Genomic DNA, 15,578 nt, shown 5'->3' on the forward strand with positions numbered 1-15,578 from the left:
CATCCATGCGAAGGTGCTTCCTGTTCGCCCCATAAATCCGGGTTGGAGTTCCGCTTGGGCGATATCCGGACGGATTCGGTTTTGATTGCTGCTACCGGGTTGGAAGAGGCCTCAAAATCCAGCGTTTTTGGTTGTTTTTGCCGGTCAACGTCGCCATCGCCATCTTAGACGAACAAAGGACCACGTGTTTGATCGAAAATAAAGGACACTCAAAAAAGTGAACATCAAAGAAGTGCTTAAAAACAATTGTAAGTCTTTTTTATTCTTTTTTCCCTTTCTCTTTTTCTATTTTTTCTCTATATTTATATTTCGATTATTGAGTGCTTTGCTCATAGTTTAAAATCGGTAGACACTTGTGTCTTCGCTTTAAAATATGAGCGAAGGCGGGGGGTTTAACCCGCCAACTGGAGATAATGAGAGTGTTACCTACGAGGATGAGGAGCATCTGGAGGATTCGGCTGCTGCTGGTCCTTCAGATGCTCCTCATTCTCGGATTGATGATGACTCGGAATCATCTTCAGTTGGTAGTAGAGCAACCCGTCTCCGAGCCTACACGGAGAGCGCAGGTTTCACTGGTCCATGGGTGGTTTTTAACCGGTCCAAAAAAAACGGAAAACAGTTAAATGTGGTACAGATCACCAAAGATCTGGCGAGGTGGACCTCCGTGACCAGCATAACAAAGGTTCGACCAAACAAGTTGCGCGTGTTAGTGGCCAACCGAAAAGCTGCTAATGAAATTGCTGCCAGCAATTTCATAAATTTAGAGTACCATGTTTACATTCCGTCTCGAGACGTAGAGATCGAGGGTGTAATCACGGAAACGAGCCTGAAGGAAGAGTACGTGAAATCCAACGGCGTTGGCAAGTTCAAGAGCCTTGATTCGACTTCGGTCGAAATCTTGGATTGCCGTCAACTCCGAACTGCCAACGTCATAAATGGAGTTAAAGTGTACTCGCCTTCAGATTCGTTTCGTGTGACCTTTGCGGGTACCGCCCTCCCTCACTACGTCTTGATTGACGGAATTTTAAGGCTGCCTGTGCGGCTCTTTGTGCCTCGACCCATGGATTGCAAAAATTGCATTAAGTTGGGGCACACAGCATCACACTGTTGCAATAAGCAACGCTGTCCCCAATGCGGGGAGAATCATGGGGCAGGAGCGTGCTCAGCAATAGAGCAGAAATGTGTCTATTGCGGGGGCTCACCCCATGATATCTCCGCGTGCGAGGCATACAAGAGTCGCTGGGATAGTCAAAAGCGCTCTTTAAAAGAACGGTAGAAGCGGTCTTATGCCGCAATTTTGAAGGACGCGGCGCCCCCGATCCAACCTCAGTCCTCCAACCTTTTCTCAGTGCTGCCAGTGGACAATGATGACACAGACTCCACTGATCAAGATCACCCAGCAATTTTTGCTGCTAACTCTCGGAAGCGAGCAAAACCTGCTCCTAAGACCCCGAGAGTTCCAAAAAAGGTTCCAACATTTAGTTCCCAAATTGACGCCACACAAAAACCGACAACTTCTGTAAAAGAAAAGCTTTTCCCTCCTGGATTCTCCATGAAGTTTGTACCCCAGAATAAACCACAAGTACCAGAGACTTCTAAGACCCCAAAGCCTAATGAAGTATGGCCAGAACCGTCTACTCAATCGGGACTGTTCAAGTTTTCCGACATTTTAAATGGAGTTTTCACGTTTTTCAACGCAACGGAATCGGTCAGGAGCATTGTAACCTCGATGCTACCTGTATTAAAGACATTTTTGAAGCAATTGATGCAAACTTGGCCCCTTCTTTCAGTGTTTATCTCTCTCGACGGCTAATTTACGCCGAGAGGTCGGAGATATCACTGTTCTACAGTGGAATTGCCGTAGTCTAATCCCTAAAGTGGATCCGTTCAAATTTCTTCTTTATGAAACTAGTTGCGATATTTTTGCCCTTTCTGAAACATGGCTATCTTCTCAATCAAACATCTCATTCCACGACTTTAACATTATCCGTCTGGATCGCAACGATTCTTATGGAGGGGTGCTTTTGGGGATCAATAAGCGCCACTCCTTTTATAGAATCCACCTCCCTTTATCAGGAGGAATTGAAGCTGTTGCATGCCATACAACTATAAGAGGTAAGGATTTATGTGTTGTCAGTTTGTACTGGCCTCATAGAGTTGCAGTGGATCGAAGTCACCTAGAGGACCTGTGCTCAGTACTTCCTGAGCCAAGGTTGATCCTGGGTGACTTCAATTCACATGGAACTGTCTCTGTCTCCGATGGATCTCTTATAGAGGAAACAACAGGATTTGGAGTGTTCAACGAAATATCTAGCGCCTCTCACAGTCTTCAGCCACCATGCTCTATATATGTAGCGGAGTTAGCAGCTATTCACTGGGCTTTGGACAGTATTGCATCACGGCCAGATGGACAATACTATATTGTAACGGATAGTCTGAGCTCTGTTGAAGCAATCCATTCGATAAAACCGGGAAAGCACTCGCCGTACTTCCTCGAGAAGATACGAAATAATTTGAGTGCTTTATCAAAACGTCGCTTTACCATCACCTTTGTTTGGGTTCCCTCTCATTGCTCGATAGTGGGCAATGAGAAGGCAGGCTCTCTGGCAAAGGTGGGAGCGATGGAAGGCGACACGTATCAACGTGAAATCGTCTTCAGCGAATTTTACTATTTGGCACGAAGAAACTCTCTTGTCAACTGGCAGCGCAAATGGGACGAGGATGAGTTGGGTCGGTGACTCCATTCGATTATCCCAAAGGTAAGCCTTAAACCATGGTTTAATAGATTGGACTTGAGTCGGGATTTTATTCGTATATTTTCCCGTCTCATGTCCAATCATTATTCCTTAAACGCGGTACTCTATCGTTTTGATATTGCTGGCAGCAATTTGTGTAGTTGCGGCCAAGGTTACCATGACATCGAGCATATTGTCTGGTCGTGTGAGGTCCATCTTGTCGCCGAGGCCCGAGGAAAACCACCTAACGTTCCTGTGAGAGATGTACTAGCTGTGCTAGATTTGGACTACATGTTTGAAATCTACTATTTTCTAAAAGCTATCGATCTTCGTCTATAATTCTATTTTATTTTCACATTTCCCTTTCTATCTTTTTTTTTCTTTTAAAAAAGTGCTAAGCTAAGAAAACGATTGTAAAAACAAAGAAAACGAGTTTGGCTCCTTAAAACATAATCGTATGAGCCGTTTCAAATAAAGAATTATAAAAAAAAAATCGACGCCAACCTTGAGTAAAGCTGCTACCGACAGAATATTAAACTGCAGGCTTGGCACGAACAGAACCTTGCTTATCTTCAATATCAATGGTCCATTTTCCATCAACGACTTTCCCTTAACGATTCCTTCTTTAACTCCTTTCAAGCTTTCTCTGTTTTTCGCACTATCGATCATAACGGGAGTGGTCAACTTGACACAAGATGTGAAGAATTTTTCATCTTTCATCATGTGTCTGCTAGCTCCTGAGTCGAGGATCCATTCCATCTTGGGTTTTGCTGCCGTTCGCGATTCACTCCGGCTAACAAGGGCTACCTCTCGATCAATACGAACACCTGCCGTTTGCTCACTAACATGGTCCTCACTCATTTTCAAACAATCAGCTTTCTTGTGCCCAAAAGCTCCACACCCGTAACATTTTCCTGGAAACTTCGATTTCCTTCCAGATTCGTTCTTAAATCTTGCCGCAAACACCATACCTCCAGATTCACTGCTGATGTCGGTATTTCTTCCTGACCGCTTACGTTCTTCCGCCAGTAAACGTGCCTTTACGAGATCCAAGTTGATCTCCTCATCTGCCAGATTTTCCATTGCCGTTGTAACTGTGTCGTATGAACTAGGCAACGAAATAAACAGTTGACTCACTTGATCGAGTTCCGACACTGTTGCCCCGGCTTCCTTCAGTTGCCGCATGTTCATCAAAACGCCGGAAATGGTCCGTCAGCGCAGTTCCTTCGTCCATTCTCAGCAACGCCAGGGATCTACGAATATACGTTTGAGACGCAAATCCCTTCTTGGAAAACGTGTCACACAGGGACCTCCACATAGCCTTTGCCGTTGGCTTTTATCGGACGTATTCCAAGTGACTGTCCGCAACGTAGGTGACGAGCAACGCCTTCGCCTTGTCGTCTTTCTCGATGAAAGCTTTTTCTTGACCTCCCGAGTCGCCGTTTCCGCTCGAACATTAGCCGTAAGAACATCCTTGACGCCATGAGCTGCCAGTTGCGTTTCGACGCGGAATTTCCACGTATCAAATCCTTCCCCCGCAAACTGAACGATTCCAGCCTTCTTCGCACTGGTGATCATCCAGGGGCGGTCCTAGAGCTGCCTCTGGGGGGGGGGGGGGGTGATTTTCCAAATTTTCAAAAATCAGTCAATAAGAAGGATCGAAATATCTGGCGAAAAAACGAGGAAGGGGGGGGGGGGGGTCGGTAATAGCAGTGCCAAATAAGGCTTGTATTTTGAAGGTTTGTATAGTTGTAGGTTTGTAGTTTGAAAAATTTGAAATTAAAGAAAAATAGTGAAAAATTTTAACAAATTTTCTCAATAAACTTATGTTGATATCCTTTTATAAAAACATTTGCGAATCTTAGATGTCCACTGCCAAAAAGTGTTGATAAAAAGTTGATAAATTTTAATGATTCTCATTTTGCAACAATTCCAAAACAATTATTTGAGAAAAGTGTTCGTTAATAATTGCTCTGAATTTAAAACTGAATATTTAATTACACTAGTTTACAAAATTTAAAAAAAATCGTGAACTTGATTAACTGACCAACATTTTTAATGTATAATCGGGCGCTGAATCCGAAAATGAAATTCAAAAAAATCTCAGTAGAACCGTTTTTGAGTTATGCTCCAAATATGAAATTTCGAAAAAATTAAAAAAGTTTTTGTACTTAGATTAAAATATCTCGGACAGCATAACAGTAATTTGAAATACCTCTTTTGCATATTGAAGGTGAATAAGTTCTCATCGATCATCTGAACACTGTTTTTGCGTTTGACCAACAGTATTGTTGATATTAGTGACTTTATGAGAAAAATAAATATAAAAAACGCATTTTTTTAGAGAAAATTTTGTTTTAACGAAAGTTTTAGACTCGATGGTAGCAATTAAAAAATCTGATTTTCTTTTGCGCTTGAGTGTCAGTTTAAAACAAAGATTTTAAATGGTTATTTATCAAAATCGGTTGAAAATTGAAGAAGTTATGGCTACTTTACCATAACTGAAATTTTTGGAGTTTTTAATAATTTAACGAACCGCAGTACACTTATCATAGTATAGGAAGAATGGAACATGATAAATCTCACTCGCTCTAAGTCAAAATTATTTATTAGCTTACCAGAAGGTCACATGCCAAATTTCAGGAAGATCTGACCATAGGGAGGGGTTGCTTAAGTCTCAAACGTGAATAAAATTTTTAAGGTATTTTGTCCGGAAGGAACGAAAAATACTGGTTTTTCATCAATAACTTTTTTCATCACTAGCTGATTGTTTTTTATGGTTGATTTTCTCAAAGCCTAAGTTGAGACAAATATTTCATCCGAAGACTGTTACTCGATTGGATTAGAAACAGAAAAGTTATTAATTATTAAAAACTCCAAAAATTTCAGTTATGGTAAAGTAGCCATAACTTCTTCAATTTTCAACCGATTTTGATAGATAATCACTTAAAATCTTTGTTTTAAACTGACACTCAAGCGCAAAAGAAAATCAGATTTTTTAATTGCTACCATCGAGTCTAAAACTTTCGTTAAAACAAAATTTTCTCTAAAAAAATGCGTTTTTTATATTTTTTTTTCTCATAAAGTCACTAATATCAACAATACTATTGGTCATACGCAAAAACAGTGTTCAGATGATCGATAGATAACTTATTCACCTTCAATATGCAAAAGAGGGATTTCAAATTACTGTTATGCCGCCCGAGATATTTTAATCTAAGTACAAGAACTTTTTTAATTTTTTCGAAATTTTATATTTGGAGCATAACTCAAAAACGGTTCTACTGAGATTTTTTTGAATTTCATTTTTGGATTCAGCGCCCGATTTTACATTGGAAATGACCTTCAGTTTACTGAGTTCAAAAATGCTGTAAACTAGTGTTATTTTTCTGAAGTATTTTACTGAATCGTTGTTCGAAAGTATCGAATTGTTATTAATTTTTGTTCCAATTCCTCAATTTTTAAATATAAATTTAATTCGATATAAGATCATCAAAATCATATTCTTGGATATGAAGCTTTTGGAACTTCATTTTTATTTGTTTTTTTTATCTTGAATTTCAAGCTCTCATACTAGATTTTTAATTTTATTTTAACAGAATCCAAAGAAATAGTAACTAATTTGCAACGAAGCCGTGTTGGACAAAAATTATGAAAACGTCTTCTGAATGTTCAACTTGAGCGATTGCCTTGTTTCCGAGAAAATAGTCGGAGATGACGAAATAGTTTTATCTCACCTGGGAAAAATTAAAACATAGGCAAGTTTTTGGAGCCTAAGTTTTAAAAACTGATTTTGGAAATAAATGTCTGAACTCGATTTTTTATTGGATTTTATCCATCACCTCTAGTTTCAGAAGTAGTATTTTCAGTATTTTTAGAAAATTGAATAGATATCATTAGAGATGTACCGAATAGTGCGAACGGCCGAATACCGACTATTAGCCCTTTTCAAGTATTCGGTGAAACGAATATTCTTAAAATAAATAGCATGAACATAGTAAATATCGTAAATAAGCTTAAAATGTGTTCAAAAGTACCGTCTGCATCACCAAATATTCTGCGAAAAATACAATTGTGTGTTTTAAACAACAGCACTCACATACATACGCAGGTAATGCGAGCCACTTTCTGATTTGGAGCAAAAGTACTAATCAAAACAGGTGAAAAACACTATTTTTTCGAGCTTTGAATAGAATTTGGAGCAAAACTGATATCAAGTTTCAACCAATAATCTAAGTTTCATATTTTCAATTTGATTTTTTATTATCGTAAAATCCCCATAATTGAAATTTATTTTTAAAATTTTATTCATAATTTAGTCTCAGAACAACTTTATCGTAAACATTTCTTACTTAATAAACTTAATTTTGAAAGTTTTAAATTAAAGAATGAATTTTTTTTTATAAAAATCATTGATCATTATTATAACAGTTTGGCTGAAAATGTATGACGCTGATGAAAAACGTAAAATATCATAGTATACGAGCCTTCGGAAAAAAATTGATAAATTAAAAAAAAAAATCGAGAAAACACATTTTAAATTTGATGTGTTTGTCCATTTTCCATATATTTATCTAAAATTTGTATTTCTTTTTCAATCGTAAAAGTATGTATATTAAAATTCTAAAAATCTGAAAAATTACCAAATTATGAAGAATCGTTTTATATCAATAAATCAAAATCGATCATTTTTGCTACGTCGAGGTCAATATCATTTTTTTTTCAAAAACGTTCCAAAACAAGATTTAAATTGTCTAGTCAGTTTAGGTGTCTTTAATTTAGAAAAAATGGACTTTGGAGATGCATTCTGTAAAAATCGGATCTGGCAATGAAAAATAAACCAAGAAATGGAAATGTAGTATGAATTCTAAAAAGGATCGAGATATGATGATCCATCAAACATGGAGCCAACCCGATCTGCAATAACTTGTAAGATAACAAAGTTATGGTCGAAACAAGTTTGCAGGTATTTTTATAACAAACCGACTATTTGGTGAACATTATCAAAAAATGATCAGACTGTTGCTAAAGTTTTAACAAAGTTAGTCTGAAAAACATTTTCACTAAATATCGAAAAAGCGGAAACAACTCATGAGCTTTAAATATAACTTATTAAATCAGCAATACGTTGTTTGATGACAGAGATACGCACGAAATTAAACTGCATGTTTCGCATGATCCTAAACTTTTTGCCGATACATCATACTGAGTGGTAGGCCCAAATTTTTGATCGAACTTAAGTAGCTATTTTATCTGTTTAAAGCACTATGAAAATTTTTAGCAAAAATTTTAAAAATGTGTTTTGAGATTTTTGAAAAAAGATTCAGATGCAACTCGAATTTTTAAATTCGGTCCACCCAACCCTGAGCTGATCAGGTTTAAATATAAAGTGTGATTTTTTGTAAATTTTCCAACTTTAAGTCATATTAAGTTAACATGTACATTAGACTAGTTCACTTTTCGGCTTTTTTCGCAGTTCAAAGCCGGACTCATATGGGTTGTTCCTCAGGCATTTTCAAGTATTTCTGCCAAATTTGAGATCTATTGAACTAATTTCTGTTCTGCGCAATGAGTTTTTGTGAAAAAAGTCCATTTTTCTTGAAAATTTTCTTATAAGAGTTCTAGCGAGCCCCTGTTAATATGAAACGATAATTTAAGGATGCACGGTGGTTGATATTACTAGCAATTTAATAGATCTGTTTTAGATAACCGTTCAAAACATACCGAAAAAAAAAAATCATAAAATACCAACTTGAACAGAAATTTTACTTACAAGTTGAAAGTTAAAAATCTACATTAAATTAGAAAAAAATATTTTTCGCAAAAGCTTTTTTTGTAAAGCTAGCTCTTTTTATTACCTTTCTTTTGATGTAATAAACATACAAATTGGATATATAACGGTCAAGTTATTTACAGATGTTTGCAACAAATTTGAATTGATTAAATATTTTTCATTCATGTTTTCTCCTCATCAACTTGTGCACAAGCAAAAATATTTTATTCAATCTAGTACCCCTAGACTGGGCCACACGGTAAACAAAGTTACTCTGTTCTGTATAAAAATCCATACAGATTCGAGAAAAGTGTCTCCACTTATTTTTATGTTTGGGCGCTTTACACAGAGCGTGAGCAAAAAGCTTTTACACATTCGAAAGCTTTCAGCCAGTTAGTCAATTCTGTATATTTTGAGGTGGGGATGCCCATGCATTTTGAAAATTTCTCTGCGAAAGTTAAATAAAGAATTTCTTCGAAAAAAATAGCATTGTTTTCAATAATTAATTGTTTATTTATAAAGTAATTATATAGTTTTTAGGTGAAAATTTGAACGGTGTTAACGGATCCTTATAGCTTCAACGCCTGCAAGCTAAGTGTTTGGTCGTCATTTGCGATTCCTTTGTGGCGCTCGTCGTCGAAGATTGTTCCTCATCTTCTGCTACAAAGCTTCGTGTTTCCTTGCCGTCTCCGATTTCTTTTCTTTCGGAAGGTCGAATAAATCAATCCGGGACACCAGCCCCATCATCCGGCGCGGATTTGCTTACGATCCACCAGAGTATGTAGTGTATCTGGAAAAACAATTTAACTTTAATATTCTGAATAACAAAATAATCGGTAATGAAATTGAAATTTGAAATGTGAAAAATAAATCACAGTGATAAACTAAAATTGAACTTAAAAATTTCAAATTATTATTGAACATAATATGTAAAATGGTTTCTTAAATTATAGTCAAAATTTGAAGGGAAATCTTTGTTAAACTTAAAACCAGTAAACCTTGACGAATTAACAGAGGTTCGAAAATAAGTAATTAACAAACAGTAATGGCTTTTGTATTAAAGTTTTTTTTATCTACCTTTTGAACATTTCCGATGAGTTGCCCACAAGCCGACAGAATCGAATGGCATTCGGCAGGCGGGTACGTTTTACTGGCATCTTCTCGATTAACATCGTGATGTGACCTCCATGTTAAGGTGCATTTACCTGTTAAATAAATGAAAATGTTATTAGAAAAAAATTAGAATTAGAAACAATGTTTTAGCATGACATACTAATTTAAGATAATAAAATGAAGTTAAAAATAAATTTATGATATAGTCTCACTCAGAACCAATATAACAGTAGAACCAAACTTAAATCAGGGTAACTATAAAAACACATCACCTTTGAATCCTTTTTTTCTATTCTGGGAAATTTTGTGCGCTCGTTGTGAATAAGAACATATAAAAAAATTAAGTTCAATATTGTAGATAAAATTAATAGAAAATACAGTTTCCTACTTACCAATATTTTAAGAAGAAATATTGAGACGTTCAGATGGATTCTTTCGACTTTCCGGAACAGCATATCCGGAACAGTTTCTTGCACGATCGATTTCTTCTTCCGACTACTGTGAAGACCGATTAAGGGAAACATCCGAATTCAGCAACAGTGCTGGACAATATCCCTGAAATCATAGTTAAGGTCAAACATTGCAGTAAAATCATAAGAATACATACCTTTCGTTAGATATTCACGATAATTTCAATGCAAAAACTATGAAAATTGAAATCATCGTGACAATCGGTAGCGAATTGGAAAAATGTGTATGCTTTGACATCCCCGTCCGAAGCTTTCCAACAACAGCAAACTTTTTATACAGAGCTGAATAATCGAGTTTTAGTTTTCATCTGTATATTGGCTATCCAAAATTACTCAAAACTGAATTGGGGGTATTCAAATTTTGAACAACAATCAATTAGTGATTTTGAAGGTATAATCGTAACACATTTTATGAATAACTCAATTTTTCCGTGCAGGAATAAAAAAAAGCGCGCGCTCTGATCAAGTTGTATGCAAGTTCTCTTGATGTCACGTTTTTCAGGTTGCATAAAGCTAAAACTTGAGTAGGAACATAATTTTGATTTAAAAACTGATGCATTAATATTTGAATAACTTTGCTCCTATTCTTGCGATAATTATACTTTATACATCAAATGATTGATAATAAACAGGGCTACATTAACAAGAAAAGATTTTGTGAAAAATATTTTTTTCGGATTTACTGTAGATTTGAAACATTCAACTTGTAAGTAAAATTTCTGTACAAGTTGGTAGTTTATGATTTTTCAAATTTTTTCGGTTTGTTTTGAACGATTATCTAAAATAGATCCATAAATCAGCTAATAATATCAACCACCATGCATTCTAAAATTATCATTTAATATCAACATGGGCTTTCTAGAACTCTTATAAGAAAATTTTCAAGAAAAATTGACTTTTTTCACAAAAACTCATTGCGCAGAACAGAAATTAGTGCAATAGATCTCAAATTTGGCAGAAATACTTGAAAATGCCTGAGGAACAACCCATATGAATCCGGATTTGATCTGCAAAAAAAGTCGAAAAGTGAACTAGTCTAATGTACATTTTGTCAATAACATACGAAGAAGGTTTTTCTTTTTTTGAGGGGGTGATCCCAAACTTATGGCCGGCAGCGTATATGGTCAGCAAATTCGAATTCAACGCTATAAGTACTTCAACAAAATTATTTGGTGAAATTCGGTCCAGGGAATTGCAAGTTACAGCTATTTTAGTTTGACGGACCGACTTTTTTTCAGTTTCAAGCTATTAAGTGATTAATAAATTCTTTTATAGAACAAACCCCCCACGGAGTGGAAAAAATTTGAGAATTCGAAAGTATACCTACTATGAAAAGTTCTTAGTTTTTATATAAAATCCAGCGTTTGCGAGTACTTCGTAACGCTTTTTTGCAGCTTGGGGGGGGGGGGGGGGGGGGTGATCACCCCGATCACCCCCCCCATAGGACCGCGCCTGTGATCATCCTGGTGAGGAAAGGTACAACTCCTAACGGGTTTCGGGAAAATTTTCACGAGCTGTTATTCTGTCGTCCTGGTTACGTAGCTGGGCCCATAACTTAAAGAAGGTTGTTGCTTGGACGAAGGTTTATTTAGGACTAACTTAGTAACACTAGGAACATGGTTTTATAATAGGAGGACTAAAGCAACTGCTACTTAGATTTCATCTTCAACAGAAAATCTCACTCAAAAAAATCTCAATCTCATGAGATTTCGCAACCTTGTTTCCGAGTAATAAAAGATTCTCCTTAACGTGGATGTCTTACCCCCAGTTCCCCTACCTTTTCTTCATGGACGACTCCTTAAGTTAAACCAAGCGCCTCCATTAAACGTTTGGTTTTTCGCAACGATTTTCAAAGCATCACGTGGTGCGTACCTAAGCAAACTTATCACTTGAGCAAGAGAACGACGCCCTGGAGCTTTTCTCTCCCATTCTGGGGCACGCGCAATATCCGATCTGCTGATCGGATATGATTAGACAACTCAAGCCAACATGTTACGGTGATTACCGACCGGTTGGTTACGGAACAGTCAGTCAGATCTAAATCTTCTCTCGACGGTATCGCTCAACTGCCGCCTGGAAGAGGAAAGAAACTCAGCTTCCGGTTGTGGTTGTGTTGTGTATCAAGAGGGCCATAAATCGTGAAAGATTAATTTCGTTAGATGTTAAGCTGGCGGAGTGCGTTCAGTCGCTTCGATGTTGCACCGATCCAGCTCTAGAGTGTTGTTAAAATTTCGAACCGGTGTTGACGAAAAATACGGGCGGGTGGCCGGATAGCCATCATCAGCATCATCATCACGGCGTCATCGAAGAACAGCGGTGTGTAGCATTATTGTCATCGGCTGCTGCGCACCGCTTCATGTCCCCGTCGTCATCTTTCTGTCCGGTCCAGTAGCCATTCCAGATTCGAGGAGAGCGTTCCGGTCGATTCGATACATAGGAGGCGCAAATTGGGATCGGCACTTCAGTTGCGTTTGGACTGTGATTTGATCAACATGGGTGAAACGGACTACTGGGGCCTCGCGAGAACAAATGGTAGGGCTGGGCGACACTAGATGAGGGGGTCATTTTGGGTTTGATTTTGATTGGTTTTTTTTTCTGGCTGTAGTATTTTACTATTCAATTTCGGGATGAATTTGATTGATTTGATACGGTTGAAAGGTTTATCCAGGGGGTGGGGATCGATCGCGGTCTTTTGTGGATGCTGTGCTGATGATATACATTCTTCAAACTAATTGTGCCCGTGAAGTTATGCGTATGGATTGTGTGGCGCGTGTGACTGGCCATTATTCTGCAGTGGATTCTGTTGGGCGAGGTTTTTGTGTAGCGGCTGGGATCAAAACGTTCTCATATAATTACGTGCATCATTAGAAGAAAATGGCTTAATTGATTAAGTGAATTATCGATTCCGAACTCTGTGACTTAACTGACGACACACACAAATGATGGGCTGAAAGGCTAATCAAGTTAAACGAAGGCGAAATGAAGATCACCATCAGCGGTGTCGAAAGCGAAAAGTACCTCCGGTGTGGCGAAGTAAGCAAGTGTGTGCTGCTGCTTGCTCTCAGAACTCGAAACGTAGGAAAGCCGAATTGATTTTATCATAGACGAGAATGTTTCACTTAATTCGGCGAGATGAGAAGATTAAAGTAAAGTAAAGTGGCTGCGCTTCGTTTGCGCATCATTGTTGTGCTCTCTGATATACTTATATTCAGTGAATAATGTACCTACATACAGCAGTTGAATCGTGGTTCCATTCCTCTCCATTCATCCTCTGCCCATTTGACCATACACTTTTGTGAAAAGAATTGTGCCGTGTCGTGTATGATGATCCGATGAGAGGAGCCTGCCTGCCATATTTCTTCTGGCATAGCAGTTGTTGGAGGACTTGGCGACGAGAGGTGATCTTCAAATTGACCCAAGAGGTGGACCAATAATAACTACAATACTACTGGCCCCAAGTCAGTCAGTCGAGCTATCCCGGCGATTCTTATGCACATACATATTTTCGAACAGAGCCGATTTAATGAACCTGGATGTGGTCGGGCACCCTCTGACTCTATACATATGTTGATGTTCTGTCTGTACATTTCGTATGAGTACATGTATCTAAACATTCAGCTGCCAGCATCATATGAATGATGTCGTTGGTTGGTGAGGATACCGGCTGACCACAGTCGTCCTATGACCTGGTCCTCTGGAAGGAACGAATTGGAATGTGATCCAGGCGGATTGCTTTCATAAACGTCACATACACAGCTTATTCGTTCTTTTTTACACTGAGTATTTCGAGTATGTGTGATAAAACTCATCGGATGTCTTACGGTAAGCCACTTAATTTATTTTCCTTACTTTGACGATGAAGCTGTTAACCAAACTGATTTCAGCTTTCTGGCTCAAATTATACAACAGAAAACAATCTTTCGGTAAATGTATAATTAAGTAGGTATACGTAACAACTAGATTTATTTTTTTCTTCATACTAACTTTAAAGTTCTAAAAAAAGTAGAAACTGAATCCTAAAAAGTACTTTAAAATTTGTTTTGTGCATTTGCTAACCTTGATTAAGAATGAAGTTCCATAGACCTTGAAATAGCCTTTTGATCAGTAAAAAAATCCACGAAAATTTTGAACAGCTCTATGTGAAATTTTTAGTTCGTTGCTTAGGCGCTACGCGAACTCTTGGTTGGATAAGCTAATTTACTTAAAATATGCCCCTTTAATCTAATAGAATCCATTTTTGTCCAATTTTATCCTATATTATTATTATTACAAGTTAAAACATGTACCTTCGCCATCGTTCGTCAACAATCGAACAAAATAAAATGAATATTTACAAGGTATTTGGAATACCGTCAACTAGAGCATCATGCAACACTTTTCAACTTCAATGGCTTCTAAAAAACTTATGTCCTCAGATAATCATACCCCAGGGTGTGTTTCGTAAAAAGGCTTAAAGAAAAAAATATATAGTAACGCTAATTTTCGCACGGGAAGAAAGTAGAGGTTTTAAAATATTTGGTCAGCGACACCCCATACAATTTTTTTATTGAAAATGTTCTATTTGAAATCTTTAAAAATTATACATTTTATTTAAGTGTTTTTTAATTTCAGAGGTTGAAGCACCTCTGATATTAAAAAACACTTAAATAACTTATTCTGATTAAAAAAAATTAATCTGGAAATTGACAAAAAATGTTTTGTTCATATTCTCTTGAATTCCCCTACACTTTAATGTTGAATGAAAAACTCATTCACAAGTTAAAACTTTAATTTTGATCCTGTTTTCAAAAAATGAACTTTGAATCTGTTTCCGAATTTCCATACGATTTCTGAAATGTATAAAAATACGATTTTCGAATCATAATTCCAGATCAGAATTTTATGAGCCAAGTTTTAGAGCCATCATTCATCAATCTTAATTCATTTTTTCAATTATTTATTTTTAATCTGTATCGTGAATAAGAATTGTAATGTGAATTTCAAATGATGAATCTGAATCTGAGTTTTCGATTTTGGATCGCCACTTAGAAGCTTTAAATGTTCAAATTTTGTGTTAGAACAAAGTTTGAGAACTTAAAATTGGAATATAAAACAAAATTCTTCTTTTTTCGTATTCGTAAAACTCATCAAAATATTGAAAATGCAAATGATTTTCGAAAAACATGATCCAAATTTGATATGAAATGCAAACCCTAATTTGAATCAGGATTTCAAAGCAGCTTTTCATTCCTAATTACATATGATTATTATTACAATTTTGGTTATGGGAATATGGAAACAGAGCCTCCGAAATGGGTTTAACTTAAAATTTAATATTTAATATAATATATGTAAATTTTCCCGGACATTTAATTTGAAATTTGGGGAAAATCTAGTCTGATTCGGTTGCCTGGATTTCATTGGAAAAGCCCAGCTCTTGCCGGGTTTTGTCTCATTCTCATTTTTTAATTAAACAATAAAAAAAATTGTATTGTAAATTATTTTTTA

Source organism: Uranotaenia lowii, chromosome 2 (genome assembly GCF_029784155.1).
Source record: "Uranotaenia lowii strain MFRU-FL chromosome 2, ASM2978415v1, whole genome shotgun sequence".
Taxonomy (NCBI): domain Eukaryota; kingdom Metazoa; phylum Arthropoda; class Insecta; order Diptera; family Culicidae; genus Uranotaenia; species Uranotaenia lowii.